The sequence below is a fragment of the Anastrepha obliqua genome, chromosome 3 (genome assembly GCF_027943255.1).
Source record: "Anastrepha obliqua isolate idAnaObli1 chromosome 3, idAnaObli1_1.0, whole genome shotgun sequence".
In the NCBI taxonomy this organism is placed as follows: Eukaryota; Metazoa; Arthropoda; class Insecta; order Diptera; family Tephritidae; genus Anastrepha; species Anastrepha obliqua.
In genome coordinates, this window is record NC_072894.1 from 43,932,593 (window position 1) to 43,953,285 (window position 20,693).

A 20,693-nucleotide genomic window follows, 5' to 3' on the forward strand; every position below is an offset into this window, starting at 1 on the left:
ACCTCTTCCCACCTGTTGACCAATTTGTTAATGCCGTTCCGTCAAAAATCGCCTGGTCTGGTGTCAAATAAGTTTTTGAGCCCACTGCACCATGCCCTCTCAGTCTCACCAAATACATATTATGATCTTCTTTGGATGAATTTCGGCTTGACTAGCGGATTTGGTAGTTCTGCTGGAGCTACCGACTCCTCCATATTGATGTATAGGCACCATTTCTCATATCCCGTGACGATTCGGTACAAAAGCACTGTTTTCAATTGTGGTGGTACAATGACGATTTTAAGGATTTGGTGCAATTTCGGTATTTGAGTGTCATACTTACACCAAAAATGGCATTCGGAAAACTTTTGGAAGCCAGAAACAATGCAGCCAAGGCAAAGTGCAAATAATCACCTTGAAAGGCTTTCTTATTAAATCGTCACGTATAGCTAAAAAATAAATGGAAACTTTTTCAAGCTGTCTGTAGATTCATACAATCTTATGCTGTCCAATGTGGGCTGCCCAAGCACGGCGTTATACGGATGAGGCCGACAAACTGCAAAGATGCTTCATAAAATAGATTCCAAGGAAACCAGACGTCACACCAAACTATGCAATTTTGTTGGTAACCTCTGCTGAGGTCGTCACAAGAAATATATTTTTAATAATTTATATAAAAAAAGCAGACTCGACAGACTAAAAGAAATAAAACAATTCAGTTACAAACATCTAAAATAAATATGTAGATTAAAATTCGGATTAACATTCGACAAATGCAATAGTACGCAGTGTCACAGCCTTTGCATACAGTTGCTGTTACAATTAAAGGCCAAATACACCAGAAAATATATCGAAAAGTCACATGCAAGAGCATTACGCATATACAAATACTTAGACCCAACAAAGAAGGAACGAGGACGATATCTCAAAAATTTTAAAAGCACGATGTGACCTGCTTATGTTAAATGCCAATAAAGTCGGAAACATGTAAAAAATCTGCAATGTGAACGAAGAAGAAAATGTGAAACATTTTATGGGAAGATGTCCTGTATTCGCTAGAAATATTTATTTAGAAAAATCAGATTTACCGGCAAAAGAAATTATAAGTGTATTAAACGAGAAAATTATGAGTGTATTAAACGGAGAAAACGATGAAAATTGGATAAGGATTTAATGTTTTTGTAGTCAACTTTACGCTATAGAAATTATTTGATAGGGTAGCTTAACTAATTGATTGGTTTATTTATATTTATATAAGGAAAATGGCAGACGACAAATTGTCACGTCTTACGAACATAAACAAAATGAATTGAGTTTCTGAAGAATATATAAATTTTATAATACTACTACTATTAAAGCCTATGCTGCGCGAGAAAGGGAATCCAAGTTTCGATCGTCAGAAAAAAAAATGCACTCAATTGTACCAAAATTCCTAAAACTATAGTTTTGCATACTCGAAATTTTTAAGAAAACTCTGATTAGCCTTAGAACACTAAACTCTCAGTGTTACTCTGTCAATAATTATTCGCCTCACAGACTACAAATTAAAGACAAGTATATTTTCATAACTCCCTTTTTTATTTCAAACAAATGAGTATGCATTAAGAGAAGTATTATATTATTTCTATTTAACTATTTAAGTTCTGTTAGGGAAGTGGTGTGATGGAAATATGTCGAATTCGCTAAACTGCAGGTGTGCGTAGTTTATTAGACGTAACTCCTCGTAAAGTATAAAATTTCGAAGAAAATTTTTAGACTATTTTTTTTTAATTTGCGCAAAGCTTTGGAAAAGAGCTACAGCTGATTCCTGAGAGCTCCTCTCAAAACAACAACCGTCTTGCTGTGACCACTGAACTGAATCGTCTGAAATTAAAAAACCAAACAGATTTAGTTAAAGTAATGTTAAATCTAGTAATTAATCGAAGGAATAAACAAAAAAAAAATGTTTGACAATATGGCAGTTTCTCAAAAAAATCGATTTTTGACCAAAATTTCGGCCTTAAGTTGTTTATAAAAAAAATCGATGAGAAAAAATCTTCGATAGTTGCTAAAAAATATATTTAACAAGTTCGTGTTAAAATTTGAGACTAATTGAAAACACTATTTTGAGAAAAACGCCGCTCCGGCCTTGTACTTTCAGGCACTCTGAAACGCCCTTTAAAATTTGAGTATAACTTTGAAAATATTCCCCAGAATGATATTAAATTTGTATTCTTAAATATATGTACATTAAGAAAAAAACTAAAAAAAATCGATTTTTTTGGAAAATCTTACTGTATGTATATAACCCCTTAAGACATATAAAGAGTTTGAAACCATTTTGGAGCATATATTTTGAATTTAATGAAACATTCTAGGCCATTCAAATCAGAGTTTAATTATTCCAAGCCGAACACATACACACTTCAGTAAGTGAAAGGCTTTGACATCCTAAATAACACTACGTCCGACCACTCTTACCCGGGTCCACCATGAAATAGGGTACTCTCTTATACTATTCTACAAAAACGGTTCCTCAACTCGTGAAAGCAACAATAATTCACACTTTGTACGAAAATGTAAGTGGAAAATTTATTACAAAGCGAAGTTTACCTACTAACAAAGCAGCTGGCTAACAAACAACTATGCAAATAGGTAATTGTAAACACACTTGGCGCAACTCGCAACTACCATTTGCAGGCGAACAGCGAAGAACTTCAATAAACACTGTAACAACATGGATGCATACTGTGGATAACTAGTGGTTAACAAAAACAAAAACAAACAACTACTCGCACAAATATAATAGAAAATAGTCTGTAATTTAGGACTTCAACAGAGTTTAGTTTACTTGTAGGTGAATGCATGAGGTTGAAGCTACCCTAAAACGCTTAATTACTTTAACAGCTGCCCCAACTGGCTTGGGCTCTAGCAACTGAGCCTAGCTCTATCAACTGGGCCTGGCTAACTAAATAACTTCGCCATTTGGTAGTCCAAGTTGATCGCTGCAAAAGGTCTATGATGAGTAAGCACACGAACAGGGTAAACCGGCGCGAACGATAAAGTTTCTAATAGTTAAACTCACACGTTTATCACAGCCAAATGCGCATATGCAACACGCAACAAAAAGGTACACACTTTCTGGCATATATAAGTAGTGTGTATAACATACACTAACACATGCATGCACACTAGTGCATGTAGTTCACTGCATGTGGTTTATCGTTTAAAAAAGTGACTACAGTAGTAACTTTATTTTGAGTAAAATGCCAGGCCGGGGAAAAAGACTAACTACAACACAAAAATATGTAGATACATCCAAATATGTACCTACGAGTACTCACTCACTTATTCTTTTTACTATTCACACTCACTTGACGCACTTGCCAAACTCGAAGTTGCCTGCTAAACTTGGCCAGCGTACTGCCAAAGTTTTTCGCTAAATGTAAAAAAGTTGTAAAATACTTTACTGATAAAAGAAAGTGATGCAAGTGTGTGCGTGTATACATATAGATATATGTGTGCAGGAGAGTTCGTTAGGGCCGTACTTTCAAAGGCAGAGGTTAGAAGCGTGTAACTGAACTAAAGTCGCATGCAACTACAGAATGCAACTTGTAACTCGTTACTCGCCTACTTGTCAGCTATTTCGTTACCAGTAATTTATTATTGTTGTTTTAGTAGAAATACGTGAAGTTTGTGTTGCATGCATACAAGTACATGTTCATAGTGTATGTGTACTTATATATATATACATACCTACTTACACACATACATAAGTATGTGCAATAGCTAATATTTCAATTGGGCTCAAAAACTTCAAGTTTCGTACATACGAATGGGTTTTTACTTAATACGTACACACAAATATTATTTGGTATGTATGAGCAACCAGCGAAGTTGATTTTAAGAAACAAAACTTACAATTGCGACTTATACGCATACTTTGATAATATGAATTTAGATGACTGGATGCCTCAAAGCGGTGACAGATTAAATATACTCGTAGTTCTCCAAAAGTGGTTTAGAAACAAAAATTCAATTTGAACATATATACACATACATGAGGAGCTTTTTCATGGCAGAAGATTTGCTATTGCATGCCGAGGGGCAACCACTATTAGAAGAAAAAATTTCAATTATTTTTGGCATTTCAAACTAACCAACATTCAGCCATTCGGCTACAGCAGCCACCAATTTGAGCATACAGTAAGTGAACACTATTAATCAGAACTGTAACAAAAAATGTAAATGATATTTTGTATGTTAAGCGGGTGTTTATATGTATACAGAGTCCACCGGATGAGCGGGCACTTGTCAGGTCACAACACTTTAATTTTTAATATTAATAGGCCTCTTCTATTCGACACATCTCTGCTCGTTATTTCTTTGCTCAGCTCACTTGGCGAAAAATTTGCATGTGAAAGCAACAACAAAGTTATCGAGTAAGACTCGACGTCATGAAAACGGGTATATCATACTATTAAATGTAATTTTACGCAGCTTTATGCCTGCGCCTGCGCTGGCAAGATATGTTTATTTATACCAGTTGCTTCATCTATTCGCCATTCGCTTGGTGAAAAGAACAGACCTAAAATTTATCGTAAACTGGCTGCACCGACTGCATGAGAACAGCCCGTACAATGCAATTTATTGTCCGATCTACAGAGTCTACTTTTTGGAATTTTGTTTAGTTTGAAAACATCACACTTCAATCGATTTTTCTCGGAATTCTATGAATCAACCGAATCGAAATGCAAAACAGACATTATAAATATGTATTTAATTTTAATCGCCAGGCAATGACAAACCTCCGCGTGTATTTTTTCATAAAAACATGTTTAGTCTCGAAGTCGGCTTAAAAACGTATACTACCATCAGTTGAACTCCATTATATAATTTCGCTAATCACAAGTTCTTTAGTAACATTATTCGCGATCTTATTTTCAGGTTTAGTAAGGCTTTAAAACATATATTAGTTCAATTCAAAATAAGATGTAAATGGTCGATGGCATCATGAATTTATAAATTATTTAGAAAAATATTCCATACACTCGTTATGTGGAGAACATGGAGCTGCTTACTTACTTACTTAGCTGGCAACTACAACCGATGGTCGGTCTTAGCCGCTACCAAAATGTTGCGCCAGTCGCCTCTGCATTACACTATTATTTTCAAAGTATATAGATGAGGACGTCCTTTTTTGCGAGTTCCACGAGAATATTGCGAAATGAGCAGGTTTTTTGCTGGAGCGTTCTTGTCCCTTCGCTCAAAGTTTCATTTACCTTAAGTATTAATAACAAAAATAACAATTTGTGAACTTCGGCCATACTTCATTTTATTATATAGTAATATATAAGTCCATTTGAAGTAATTTTGAGAAAATTTAATTGAACGTTGAAAGTTGTACCCACCAGAAGTTTTCACTAGTGTGGTCGATCTATTCTAGTGGATATTAACACAATATTACATTTAGCTTTTCCCCATACTTGAATTGTCATCTCGAAGAAAATCTGGTGAGCTCCATGGGTAAGATCACCAGATGCTTTATAACATGTGACCACTTCTAACCTGAAAAACAGACGCCTTCGCAGCTGTTCGCTTTGAAAAAGACGCTACAAATTTCGGTAATCTTTTAAATTGTATGTGTCACAGGTGTTCCCCAAAGCTTCCGCTCTCGTTAGCCTGACCATACCTACCACGCCGAATAGATACCTCGTCTACAGCCATGATTGCTCCGGCTACAATGGTGTACGTGGTTTAGGTTAGAGTAGGAATTAGGGTTATAGAACGCTGATAGCTGCTTTCTCAGGTTTCAAAAACCACCCTTACACCCTAATTCCATATAAGAATAGATAATATTAAGCGAATGAAAAATGACCGATATCTTGTCTATCCATTTTTTAATATTCGAGTCGGCTATATTTAGTAGGTGGATAACTTATTCAAAAAATTATCATGCATTCGTTTTCCGTGCTACACCATTCAGATTCCTTGATGAAGGTTTTCAGATCGATATCTGTAAACTGATCTAGTTCGGCCAGAAAAGGTGATAATAGGTAACGTAGAGTTAAATAAAAGATGAAGCCCCGTTTATTCCTTTTCATAGTTCTAGCAGTACCTACAGTATTCTTGAAAGGGCACATCTGACTTACTAAAAATTCAACAATATTGTACTTATACCTATAAACATATCTAATTTCCACTCCCAGAGAGTAAACTCTTTGCGATCATTGCTAACTCTATTTCATACATCGCTTATCTGAATATTCGACAACTCATATTTTGATATCTTATCTGGTTATAAATTCTCTGATAACCAGTTTATAGGTGGAAAATTATCATTTTACAGAAATATTCTGATTGTGCATCTGACATGCAAATTTCTGCACTAAATGGAAATTTATTTTAAGTTGCTTCTGATTCTTTGTTTGCAATTACTTTACTTACTTTACATTCATATGTCTAGTAGTCTAGTAAAAATGCACATGCAGTGCAAATTTCTGGTGCTGTTAATTTTCTGTTAGATAAATATTTGGTATCGCACACACATACTTTTAGTTTCATACCCCTACAACGGTGAACACACGAACGCATTATAATTTTAACTCAAATTGACTGGAAGAAGAAAGTGTTGTTGTTGAATTAAGTTGTTCACTTGCGTAAGCGTAAGTGAAACAACATTGCATGTATGACAGCCATTGAACTTGCGTAAATACATCCATGCATACATTTGCATACACATGCAAATTAAATAAATACAAAAAGGTTGTGAAGATTCTAACGTGGCTCCTGCCCATTCATATATAAAATTTTCATCTAACAGAGCTTCATGCAGCCCGACAAAAGATCCTGTGCCTATGAATATCTGTGCTGTCCCTATATTGCTCTTGTATTCACTCTAGGTACATAGCTAAATCAGCTATGTCCTGTTGATAGATAAACATCGGTACCATAGGGAAATACGAGTATATTCTTTTACCAACCTGGAGGTAAGTTCAAGGCAATTTTTTAAGTTACCCCATTACCTGCATATTGTGACAGACATAGTGAGTGCTATGTCAGCCTGATGAACAGATAGCCTTGTCTCATAATTGTAAATAAGAGCCTCTTTGTTTATCAGTTTAGGAATCCCATATACCTTTTCGCGGCTTACGTCATTTTCGTCGTTTTTAATTGGTATGCGATATTTGGGAAGGGGGTTTTAAAATTATATAGGATAACTAATATGTATTTTATTTATACTTTTACGTTCCTACTTGGCTAGCATATTGTGCTTTAAAAATACTCTAAACAAGTAAGTGCCACTTGCTCTTAACGTTTAAAATGATCCAATAATTCTACCATAACATTAGCATAATTCATAATTACAACTATTTGGAGTTCATCACGAAATCTTAATTGCAATCGTGCCAATACCGAAATGAGAAAAAATCGTACCTTCACTTATATGTACATAGTTTTATTTAATGTCTTCAACTTTAATTAACGTCTTCACATTTTTAACTTACATTTTTTTCATTTCACTAAAATTTTAATTCCATTATTACTATGAAATGTATATTAGAAATTAAATGCTCAACAGACCCAAATTAGGCAGCACTACTCTAAGTAGGCAAGTCTGCAATGACATACCTCAAGGTGTAGTCCTTTTGGCGGCAAGCTCCCTATTGCTGATTTGGGGAGAGGGCGTTGTCACGTCACTCAACACCCTTATGGATATTCTGCGCTCTAACGTGAACACACTTAGAGCTGGGCGGAGAGTAGGGGATTCGGTATAAACCCCTCTCTGAAACTGAACTAATTCTATTTACAAAGAAGTATAGGCTTCATATAACAATAGAAGTATAGGCTTCATATAACCTTCCCGCTAGATTTTAAGGGTGTGGAAACTCCTTTGACGGATAATGTCAAGTATTTAGGACTCATATAGGGTTGTTTAATAGGTGCGCTTCAACTTTTTTCCGATAGGGAGGGCGAACGATGCAATATTTTTTATTTTTCGCCTGTTATTTGTAAACTTCATTAGTATACATTTCATCATGGAACGCTACACACTTGAGCAACGATTGCAAATCGTGCTAATTTTTTATGAAAATAATCGTTCTGTTTCTGCTACTTTAAGAGCATTACGGCCATTTTACGGTCCATTTAACAAGCCGTCCCGTTTTGGGGTTATGTGAAGTCATTGGTCTACAGTAACAAGCCAGCGACGATTTGTGAGCTCAGAGCCAATATTGAACACGAAATTGCATTTGCACGAAATTGAATTTCGGCCGATTTATGCAAAAGAGTGGTCGAAAATTGGGTTCAACGATTGAACTTTGCACTAAAACGTGCACGCGGTGGTCATGCAAAAGAAATCGAATTTCATACTTAAATGTATATGTTCAAACTCGATAATAAAAAAAAATTAGTTAAAAAAGTCAAACCGTTTGTGTTTTATTCAAAAAAGTTCAAAAGTTGAAGCGCGTTTACTGAAAACCCCTATATTAGATAGAAAACTAACGTGAAAACCTAATATTGAGGATAGAGTAAATAAGGCAAATGTTGCATTCTACATTTGTAAAAGACCAATCGGTATTAAATGGCGCGCATGTGTAGCGCTATACTTCTGCAGTTAAGCTAATTTTAATATATAGAATACTTGCATGGAGGCCATCTACTCAAAAGGCGAGTTTCGCTACAATCATGCGTAAGGTCCAAAGAACACCTTTTTTATGCATCTCTGCTGCAAAGCGCAAAGCGCTGGAAGTTCTAATCAACTTTTGCCTGCTCTAAATCTTGTAAGAAAGCACGTGACCGCCGCCTCTGCGCTTAGACTGAAAAATATGGCGCTACGGAAAGATCAGTCAAGAAGAGAGTGGCAAACCCCAAGGTCATGGAGAAGGGTGGAACTAAATTTCTTAACAGATGGTTCCAAAGTACACGATAGGGTTTCATATGGAGTATTTTCAAAGAAATTAGACTGGAACTATTCATTCGACTACCAGGCTTACTGCTTTATCAGACAGAGGTTCTAGCTCTAAACGAAGGCTACAATAACAAAAACTAGAATAAATAGATTCTCGGATAGCTGAGAGACTTTCAAAGATTACACAGGAATGCCGAGCATCCCTAAATGATAATCGTCTCGTATTCAAGGTCAACCTTATTTGGGTTCTGGAGCACAGAGATATTGAGGGAAATTGTAAAGCCGATGAGCTAGCTAGAAAATGTACTAGTCTTCAGCTTAGTAATAGAAGTACCATTGGGATACCCATGGCCAGACGCAAATTAATAATTGAAGACAACATTATCCAGAACGCCAATAGGTGCTAGAGAGATGAAGGCACATGCGTAACGGCTAGGCTACTGTGGCAGCCAATAAATAAGAAAAATAACTGCTTAGCATTTCCAGAATGGGTATCTCGAAGATCGTGACTTGCATAACCAGTTATTGGTTATTTGGCAGGCATCCCTTCATACTAGAAATTTCCTCCCATGAAAATTGAAGAAGTTGTAGAGATGAGTAAGGGGAAGAAACACCTGAGCACTTCTTTTGCAATTGTCCAGCTTTCGCTAAAATTAGAGCAGGTTTTCTAGGTAGATGCATTTTCAACTCTCTTAATGAACTGACCGGCGTGGGGTTGGGACCAAACTTGCGCTACATAACAGCAGTCCGTTCTGCAATATCGGAACGACCCGGATTTAAATCCGCATATTGCATATTGGCGTATTTGTGTTTTCTTGTTATACTCAGATCCCATGGGATTTGTAAACACATACCAAATACATTTTTTTTAAGTTAATCGCATATTGCAGTTATTTTATCATTTGCTTATCCGTGTTCAAAATCTTAGAAAATGTTTATGACATTGGTCTCATCATTATGGCAAAATACCACCGAGAATTTTGTCAAACGGGCAAATGGCAGTCGGCGACTATTTATTGGTCATCGTATTCCAGAGATAACCTCTATGTAGTGCAATAAAATTAACAATAAAATATTTGAAATTTTCAAATAGATGCTCTCAATCACTTATAGCTCTCAATTACTACCTTGAACTAGTACACACTTAGCTAGGAATGGAAGGTCTCTCTTGCATATCTTTCATGAAAAAGCTTTTAATGCGAGCTATTCGCGTGGGTGGGGGTTGTATGAAACCGTAATGCAATTTTGATTTCATATGCACCATGACATTATTTACTTTTCAAAAACACCTATTAATTTTCATTACAAAATCAATTATTAACTGTAATTACTCAAAGCCTCAAGAGGCCAGGCAAATTTCTGAAATTGTTATATTTAAAATAAACTCAAAGAAATATTATTATTCATTCAATTTCAATCAATTCGTAATCTATTGTGTATTTATATAATACCGTACTCGTATACACAAAATAGCTGATCTAGAAACTTAGCTTTACACTACTATATGCACATACACATACACCCTATGGCCATTTGATAAATATTTGTACAAAAAAATTGTTGTTTAGTAAATTAATAATTTTCCCCTTTGTTAAGCAACAGGCCAATAAATATATAAATATAAGCATTACCAATAAAACTTAAGCTAGTTGTAAGCTGACAACATATTAAATACAGTAATGTATGTAAGCTCCACTGAATTTGTAATTTATGCAAATGAAATGATGATTTTAAGCCAAACAACAACAACGAACTGGCAAATTGTACACTATTACGGAGCGCACTACATGGCAGGCATAACAGCAAATCATTTCACATAAACACACACACTCACATACTCATATGTATGTAAATGCTAGTGAAATGGGACTATTGTGTACATACATACATACAAATACATATGTATGTGTATGTGCATACAAAAGTTTGTATTACAATTCTGCATGTACTTATAGTGGCACGTGCCTTTGCGACAAAATGTATTATTTGCCAAATTACTTTGTAATAAGGCGCAAGGCACAGTTTGTATTAAAAACAACACCAAAAACTACAGCAACATTTATTGATACGAGACATTGGAGCTTTGCAAGTGATTTGTAGTGCCAAACACGTGCTTCACTGCAGAGTTCTTTGAATTATTATTTGCCCATGCATTCGAGTATATCCAGACATGTTGTTGTGCGTGGCGTATGAGTGATTTGTGTACCAACATCAAATTAGTGGGAATCTATGTATTTAGGTACGTGTGCAAGTATGCAAGTATGCACGCACACGAAGTGAGCTAAGTGCGTGTTTGCTCATTTTGGTGGCACTTGGTTACATTTAACCTCTTTACATTCTGTCCAAAAAGTAAAGTCAATTGAACATTTCAAAAGCCGATTTCAAGAAACTGTCAAAATTCAAAAAAAACTAACAAAAACTCAAATGGTAAATAAAAAAATACCTTGTAAGTTTTATATGGCAATTTAAAAAGCAAATTAAAAAAAAAAATGCCAAACTAACAATATGAGCGAACTTCTTGTCAATAATGCAACAAATATCCTCGATGATTTGCCTTTTTCATTCGACATGGCTCAATTGACTTTTTTTGCCATTTTGTTTAGGGTAATTTAGGGTAAAAATCGTTCAGGTTTACTATATAAAATATTTTATATTCGGTGTATTTATATTAATTATATAAAAATGTTTATTAAAAATAAATATTTTTATATACTATGTAGTAATATAAAATTGTATATTATTTATAAAAACTATTAAAAATAGCTTACATATCCCAGGGTTGAATTATTTAATAATAATAACAGCAATTTGAACCCATCCGTTTCAGTAGGTTAAGCCACAAATACTAAGGTGGCACATGCCAATTAAAATTAGTATTGAACAAAATACAATAAGCGTTAAGAAAATTGAATAATTAAAATAAATATATATGAACCGCCCTCGGTAGCCTAAAAACAAAAAAAATCCCATTCCCCAAACCCAAAAACTTATTTCTTCCATCCTTACTCCCGCACAATAGTCAGCGCATTATTTGCATTTCGGCTGCTAAAATAAGCAACAATAACGAAAAACACACACATTTACATATTGCATCAGCCTGCGGAAACAGCGCAGACATACCACATTTAGCGAAGTCCTCAACCATCTGTGCGATCCTTCTGTCAGAAAAATGTGAAACACAGATGGCGCTGCAAGCAATAAGAAGGCGTTGTTCCTAAACAACATAGTCGAGCCCCTTTGCTCCCGAGAAGAGTGTACAAGGAAAAAAAAAATTTTTATTATTAGATTTAAAATTCGAGACTACGAACAAGAAAATAATATTTATGAAATAAAATATATACTACCAAAGAAGGAAATAGCAACATTTTTGCAGTTCTGCTAATAAAACAAAAGCTTAAGAACCTCGCTTTACCTCTCAAGGTCCATTGCTCATATTAAGTACAAAAACATAAGCAACATTGTGCATGTAAGACCTCTAAATATTTGAAATAGCTTTTGAAGGAAGTTTTGGTTCTTGCCATAATATCTTCATATAAAATGAAATTTTGATTTTAATAGAATTTTAATACAATTAAATTTTAATTTCATGTTATTGTACTGTATTATCATTTCGACACTCCGTTTTTAGCCAATAGAAGGCATACAATTCAAGAATTAACGTTGAGAACTGCATACGATTTCTGAAAAGCCATTTGAAAAATGTTTTCATGACTGGATCATTTATAGGTACAATTTTATTATTTTAAAGTGGTCTACTTTGAGGGCTACAAACTTAGAATTTTACTGATCAATTCCCTGAATTTTTTAGCCAGAATATATGCAAAGGATATGCACATGTAAATGGCAATACAAATGCAATTTTCACACCTCGTTCGTTGGTTGTTATATCATTTTGATTGATTGAATGAAACATTCAGCGGCTTTTACATAGAATATAACTACCAAATAGCAAATTAGTTTTATAAATTTAATTAAATGGCCTCCTGTATTAAGGGAAGCTCAAACAGTTTTCATAATTAATTGCAGTGAGGCTGCTTATATTTTCTATTTCGGCAGGCATCAATTAGCTCAAAAATTTTAATGCAATGCGAATGATTGAATGTCTGCATTTTGCAGCAATTATAGTAATTAACCAATCTGTAAGCATAGTTATTTACACACAATTAAGTGATTGTTCATTTCAATAAATATAAAGGAACTTATTTTTAAATATCCGAAAGAAAGGGAAATTGGGAAAATCGCCCAAAAAGTTACTCCGTTCAAAAAACATGCAAACATGAAAAATGTTCGCTTTAGTCTAAAAGCTTTTTTTAATATCAAAAACTACTAAATATTGGTAAAATATGTAAAGAATTAAAAAAAAAAATTGCCAAAATAAAAACCGAGGTTCAAGTGAATTTAGAATTGACTGCAATCCTTAAATCATTAGTGGCGTTCTGCAGGATGTTGAATATCAATGCTGAAAATATAATATAAATTAATAGAAAAAATCGAAATATAAAAGAAGCTATATGTGAATGAAATCAACCGACGTAGACGCAAACATCTACAATTTCGGATAAAATTCTCTCAATATTTCAAATAAATAATTTATAATAACACAAAAAAAATACTTTTTTAATTAAAACTCTTAAAATACAAACCACATTGGAATAAATAAAAAAAATTTAAAACTCTTTCTACCGTAAAAATACTAAAACTCGTTTCACAATGGGACTTCGATGTATTGCTAAAAAATCCTTTTCTCTTAAAGGTAAATTAAAACATACTTTGGCAGCACAACCAATACTTTTTGATTCACTTGAATTATCAACCTAGGATAATTTTAAAATAAAAAAAATTAGTTGTAAACCTATATTGATTTTTTTTGATAATGCGTCTGACCAAAATTCTTTACAATTAATTAAAAATCTCGATGTTGAATGTAGTTATAAAGTACGTAGTTTAAAGAAGTCGTGACTGCTTTATTCTCAAATGGTTTTTTATGCTTATACATATATGAACCAAGGATTCTTTTCAAGGCAGCACAAAACTTAGGTAGTGGGGATGCACAAATGTTGCCCAGGAAAGCGACAATTATGCGGTAAGGAAGCCACAATCCGGCTGTTGAACCAAAATCCTGTTGTTCGCGACGAAATGACGACAAACCCCTATAGCCTGAGAAGAAATGAGTACAAAAAATATCAGTTTTTTTTTAGCACTCCAAATTACGATTTACAATTTACAATATATTTTCAAAAATGTTCCCCTTTATATACACAAAATATTTCAATCAAAGCCTACTTATTTTTACAGAAAAACAGAACCTACTTATTTTCACAAATAACAAGTGCTGATAAACCCTAAAGTGTATAACTAACAAATGTCATATAGTGTTTCAGTTTACATTGTGAGTGAATGTTTGAGTATTTTAATATTCGCTACGAATGCCATTAGGATGATCCAACATATACTTTTTTTCATTCTCTCAAGTTGTTATGGAAAGAGTAGCTAGAATAGATAATAAATTAAATATATTCAGGAGTCAAGATCTTTTTCTAAGTTACCATGTAAAAACTTAATTTTTTTTTCTAATTTCTCTTCTTTTTTATTGGCGTTGTAACCGTCTAAACAATTTGGCCGAGTTCACTAAAGCACACCGAAGTGAACCCAAGTCCTCTTCGATTTTTTTCTTCCAAACAGTGGGGCCTTCCACTTGCTCAGCTACCACATTCGTAGAATGCTTGCATCTCTAGAATGGAAATTTCATAAATTTTTCTGCTGCCAAATTTCACAAAATAAGAATGCTATGCTTGAAAAATCGCTCGTACTGTTCGATAACTCGTAACACTCTGCATCAGGAAGGCATGTATATGCATGTAACTATATATGCACATTTGTACGACTATAACATTTTCACTTAACCAGAGTGCACTGCGAACTTTAACCACATTTGTATTATCCTCCAGCTACATGCATTCGTGCATATGTATGTATTTATATGTCTTTAGTTGTCTGGTCCTTATGTTAGTCTTTTACGCTCTGTAGCACACCCGTTTCATTTATGCTCGTACATATACATATATGCGTATCGTGCTGATAGCTTAAATGGCAGGGTAGCTTATTAAAATACGCTTGACTCTTCGAGAAGGCGATATGACTTTGTTGATTGTTATTGTTGCCGACAAACACTAACTCAAATAAGTGCACTCAATATCTGCAGTTTGGTTAAGCAATGATACATATACTCGTTCACACAGCCTCGTATAATGTAAGTATCTAGACCAAATATGGCATAGTCACATAGAATATGGCTAATGTTCGACCAACTTATCATTCATATACATACATTGTCTTAGCATGCAGCAAATAGTTTGACCCAGACTATTAGTGGCAGCGGTTTATAACCCAGCAAACCAATAGGAAATGGAAAATTTATAAAGAGTTTTCCAATAACAGCTATTATTTAAATATAAAAAAGGCTATCGAGAGATGATTAATGATTTTTTAAGGCCGGAATTGGATGGCATTGATCTGGATAACGTTTATTTTTAACAAACCGGCGCTCCGTGCCCCACAAGCAACGAAACCATTGATCTTTTACGGGAAAAGTTTCCGGACCGTGGTATCTCTCGAAGAGTTGGCCACCGAGATCTTGTGATTTAACACCTTGGGACTTTTTTCCTTGGGGACATCAAGGACATAGGGCAGTCACTTTGCAATTCGGTTATAGAAAATTTCATGGAAAGGATATTGTCCTATAAGCGTGGTCGTGGTGGTAATGTGCCTGATGCTATTTTCTACTATTAACGGCATACCTTCCTCTTTACAATGAAATAAACATCCGATCATTTATATTAAAAAATAACATTGACATTTTGACATAAATAACAAGACATTTTGAATATCAAAATAATACCTCTTATTGGAAAACCCTTTACTTGATCAGTTTTTTCAGAAGAGTTCACAAATTGGAACTCTTACTTCTAAATTGCATGATTTAATTCTTGTTATTTATTTAATTTATATATTTTTTAAACAAAAACTCTGCATTGATATTATCATCATAAAATTTAATAACAAATGTATAAAAAATACTTTTTGTTATGTGTGATGAGCTCCTCCCCCCATTTGTGGTGTGCGTTTTGGTATTGTTTCACAAATGGAGGGACCTATAGATATTTTTTATGAAGAGATTTTTCTTGTCTGAAATACAAACTGAGGCTCGTCATTACCTGCCGAGGGGCAACCGCTACTAGAAAACCCCGTTTCTATCACTTGGTGCTTCATCCTGCCTATAATGGGTTTCGACCCCAGGACCTCGAAGATTGACAGTAGCTCACAAGCCCATTCGGCAACGACGACCGATATATTTGGTTTCTTTTTTTTAATCCAGATAGATCAATCGTTAATAAAGAATATACTCCGCTAGCGTTTCTTAATATTAAAGGTGTTTTCAACAATTTTCTCCCAGTGGTAATAGCGGGTGTTTTAACGGATTTTCATATTCCCAAGGTTCTGGGGAATTTTATGAAACAAATGCTTTTATACAGGTTTCTTAAATCAAAATGAGGAACCTCATAGATGGGCATAGCCATCAGCAGAGACACCCCTCAAGGCGGTGTCCTGTCTCCACTCCACTTGTTTTTGACAATGAATTAATTACTGAAAAGTCTTGAAGAGGGAAGAACCTGCGTTGTTGCCTATTCAAACGATGTTGCTTTAGCTGTAAGAGGGAAATTTCCGAACACAAACTGTGAAATTTTGCAGAGCGTATTAAGTGAGGTAGGCAAATGGTCGACGTCATATGGACTAGGCGTAAACGTTACCAAAACTGAACTGGTATCATTTAATAGGAAACATCATTTACCGTATGTAAAACCTCCGGTATTGAATGAAATCACCTTGACGTTCAGCGAAAGTGCCCGTTACATAGAATTGGTATTAGATAGAAAGTTAAATTGGAATTTAAATTTAGAAAGAAAAATCAATAAAAAACCATAAGGTTAACTTGGGCTTACCTCTACAAATAGTACACTGGTTTTGTTCAGCGGAATATTAGTATGGTGGCAGCCACTTTTTTATTATTAACATTGCAACTAATTACACATGTTTTAACTAACGAGCAATACGCGTTGAGTTTTGTCTAATTCAAATAATTTTATGGATGATCGGCAGATTTGCTGGTAAGTTGTTTACTCCAGGAAATTATGGGGCTTCCTTCCTTTAAGCCTTAGGCTGGCACTTAATAAATATATTATTGTGAAGAGATTGGCTCTTTGAATACGAGCTTATGTATAAGAGCTCTTAGAAACATTCCCATATGGTAAGCAACGAGTTTCCAAGTCAGCATTGAGTCTCAGGGAATTCGCCCTCCTAAAAACAATCAATAAAAATCATTCGACTATATTAGAAGACTTTTCCACCATTACACCTACTACAGATTTCTGTAACAGTGTAGAGCTGATAAACTTTTTACGACAATTTTCCCTTCAAAAGAGGAGTGGGACACTGGTACGGTAGATAATGAAACTAGAGTCAGTGTATTTAATGACGGGTCTAAGCTTGATGGACAGAGAGGTGGAGGAGTTCACACTGAAACGCTGGACATCAGTGCATCCATTCGCTTGCCTAATCACTGAATTATCTTTCAGGCGAAAGTTATCGCCATAATAGAGGGCTTGTTGCTCTAACTATGAGGAGAGTATATGTCTACTCGGATAGTCCAGGAGCTTTGAAATCATTAGAGCCCATAAAACATTCGTCAAAACCGGTAGAAGCATTATACGAAATATTGCAATATTTTGAAATATATTTGATCTTCTATGGGCTGGATATAAATTCCAAAGTAGAGGAGCTTGCAAGGGAAAGCACAACACGAAATATTCACCCAAATAATGTACTAATATCGATTCTCTTAGCAAATTATGCATAGATAGATAGAACCGAGCAAACTTGGCCAGAATGTAATCACGGCCGCACAAAATCGCTACTGAATCTTAGAAGAGCGAATATGAGAAATATGATACAGGTACTAACTAAATCTTAGGAAGGGCACTGTCTAATTGGAAAGCATGCAAATAGGTTGGGGATATCTGGGGATACTTCTGTCGAAACTTTCAATATATTGAAGAAGAGGATACTATGAAACACCTATTCGGAAAAAAGCTTTCCACGCTCGGATGCGCCTTTCTTAACAGCATTGAAAAGGTCTCTCAAATAGGGTTACCGAATGCCTTACTTGTTGAGCTGAAGTTAAACTCCAGCATTAACTCAAACGACGGTTATTCTGCGATCTTAAGTTTAAGTTCCATTAGGTTACAATCCTTTCTACCGTTGCAGGCCGTCGTGATACTACGTTTGGAAGATCTATACCTTTACTCTCTTCTTTAACGGCCAGTGAGGTTCAGTGGGAAATTTTTGTCCTACAGCAGGATCCTATTAGCTATCCTATTTATGGTTCGCTTCATTTAGGAAAATACTCATATTGGTTTCATGTAATTTTAAGCAAGTTTAGCTTTATTATCTTAAAACTATATTCATTTGTATGTTTTTGTTATCTATGCATTAGCATGTGTACATATATACATAGAAGCATTGTATATGAATGCATATACACCACAAACAGTAACCACCTAAGTCGAAAATCATGTATATTTAATAATACACACAAGTATAATATAATATAAATTGAAGCCAATACTTTAAACCAGCTGGTATGCTTTTTGCAGTAACCTTTTGAAAAGCAACACTGAGTAGGTAATAGTTTCCGATAAGCATAGAGTTTTGTGAAGAGAACACAGTAGCATAGATAATTGAATTCTTTTGTATATCGACTTAGGCCGTTAGTTCATGTGACCACGGATATGTATGTAAGATCGCAGCCAGCCCTGAATCGTATGTAACACCCCAGTACGAAGAAGGAAAGAGTTCAGTCATCAGCGTAACCTCAGCAGTAGCAGTAGTCATATTTTTTCCGATCATTTTTTTAAAAATACATTTTTCTTCATATATTCAATTACTATTTTGCGATAATAAAGACTGTTCAAGTTTACATGGGGGCTCAACCGATCGCATAACATTTTTTGCATTCTAAATCGGAATGCTACGCTCGGGCAAAGAAATTAGAAAGCCGTCAAGCAGCAGAGAAACGCAGAACATAGCAAAAACCTCCAATAAGCAGCAAGCAGCAGAAAAAAACGCAAAGGCAGAACATCCAGCTGAACGAAACGCAGTCAAACAGTTGGTTGATAACTATAAGCCGAGTTTTATTCAATCAAATAGTCACATTAAGTTAAATATTGTCCCGAAAAGCAACAATATTATTCTTCGCGAATCACCTAGCCGATTGTCAGTAATGGAAAGGGAGTTTGTACGTAAGCAAGTAGCTGAATGGCTGCAAAAAGGCATTATCCGCGAATCATGTTCAGAAGTCGCTAGCAAGGTTGTGCTGGCAAAGAAAAAAGATGGAAGCTACAGATTGTGCGTTGATTTTCGTAAGCTAAATTCCATGGTTATGAAAGACAGGTTTCCAGTACCGATTGTCGAAGAGGTTCTTGAGAAAATGCAGGGTGCAAAATATTTTACCGTGATGGACCTTGCAAATGGATTTTTCCATGTCGAAGTTGAGGAGCAATGCAAAAAATACACGGCGTTTGTCACAAAAGAAGGTCTTTATGAATTTAACAGGGCTCCATTTGGATTTTGTAATTCGCCCGCTGTTTTCATAAGATATATTAACCACATTTTTCAAAAATTAATTAACGCAGGTATAATGGAAATTTATGTTGATGATATTATTATTTTTGGAGGTACAGAAGAACAATGCTTAGACAATATGCAAATGGTATTGAACCAAGCCCAGCAGTATGGTTTGGAAATTAAGTGGTCGAAATGCCAATTTTTGAAAAAGAGAGTCGCGTTTTTGGGGCACGAAGTTGAGAATGGGCGTATCTGGCCGGGGAAAAGCAAAGTCAAAGCCGTCAAAAACTTTCCGATACCAAAAAACATTCGAGACGTACAGGCTTTTTTGGGTTTAACCGGATATTTTCGAAAGTTTATCCGTAATTATGCTGGTATAGCTAGACCCTTGACACAACTGTTAAGAAAAAACGAAGTATTTCAGATAAAAGAAGAAGAAATAAAGGCAATTGATGATTTGAAGTCGGCACTCATTGCAGAACCTGTACTGCAAATATATAAGCACGCTGAGACACAGCTACACGTCGATGCGTCGAAACATGGGTTCGGGGCAACGCTGATACAGCTCCAGAACGGAGAATGGCATCCGGTTTTCTACTGGAGTAAAAAGACTTCTCCCCAAGAAGAAAAATTACACAGCTATTTTCTTGAGGTAAAAGCAGCATACTTAGCCACAAAAAAGTTGCGTCACTACCTGATGGGTATACAGTTTACACTAGTCACAGATTGCGCGGCTTTCAAGCAGACAAATGCGAAAAGAGATATACCACGTGAAGTGGTTCAATGGTTGATGTACCTGCAAGATTTTGCATACAATATAGAGCACCGATCTGGCAACAGAATGAAGCATGTGGATAGTTTAAGTCGATTTCCCGTGATGACAGTGACCTCAGAAGTTCAAGCCCAGATCGCAAGAGCTCAGAAGCAGGACTCACATTTGACAGCTGTAGCAGAGATTCTTAAAGAAAAACCATATGAAAACTTTAAATTGAAAAATCAATTAGTTTATAAGCAAGTCGATGGGCAGGATGTATTGGCTATACCAAAGAGCATGGAGAACGAAATAATTAAAGAGACGCATAGATTTGGGCACATGGGTGGCCAAAAGACAATGCATGCTATACGACAGAGTTACTATATTCCA

The 20,693-nt window shown here is 35.2% G+C and overlaps 1 protein-coding gene across 1 annotated transcript in view; it reads left to right on the top strand.

Annotated features, from left to right (window-relative positions):
- Positions 1 to 20,693, top strand: part of LOC129241938 (uncharacterized) — a 194,480-nt gene that overhangs the window by 18,382 nt on the left and 155,405 nt on the right. The window lies entirely within an intron of this gene.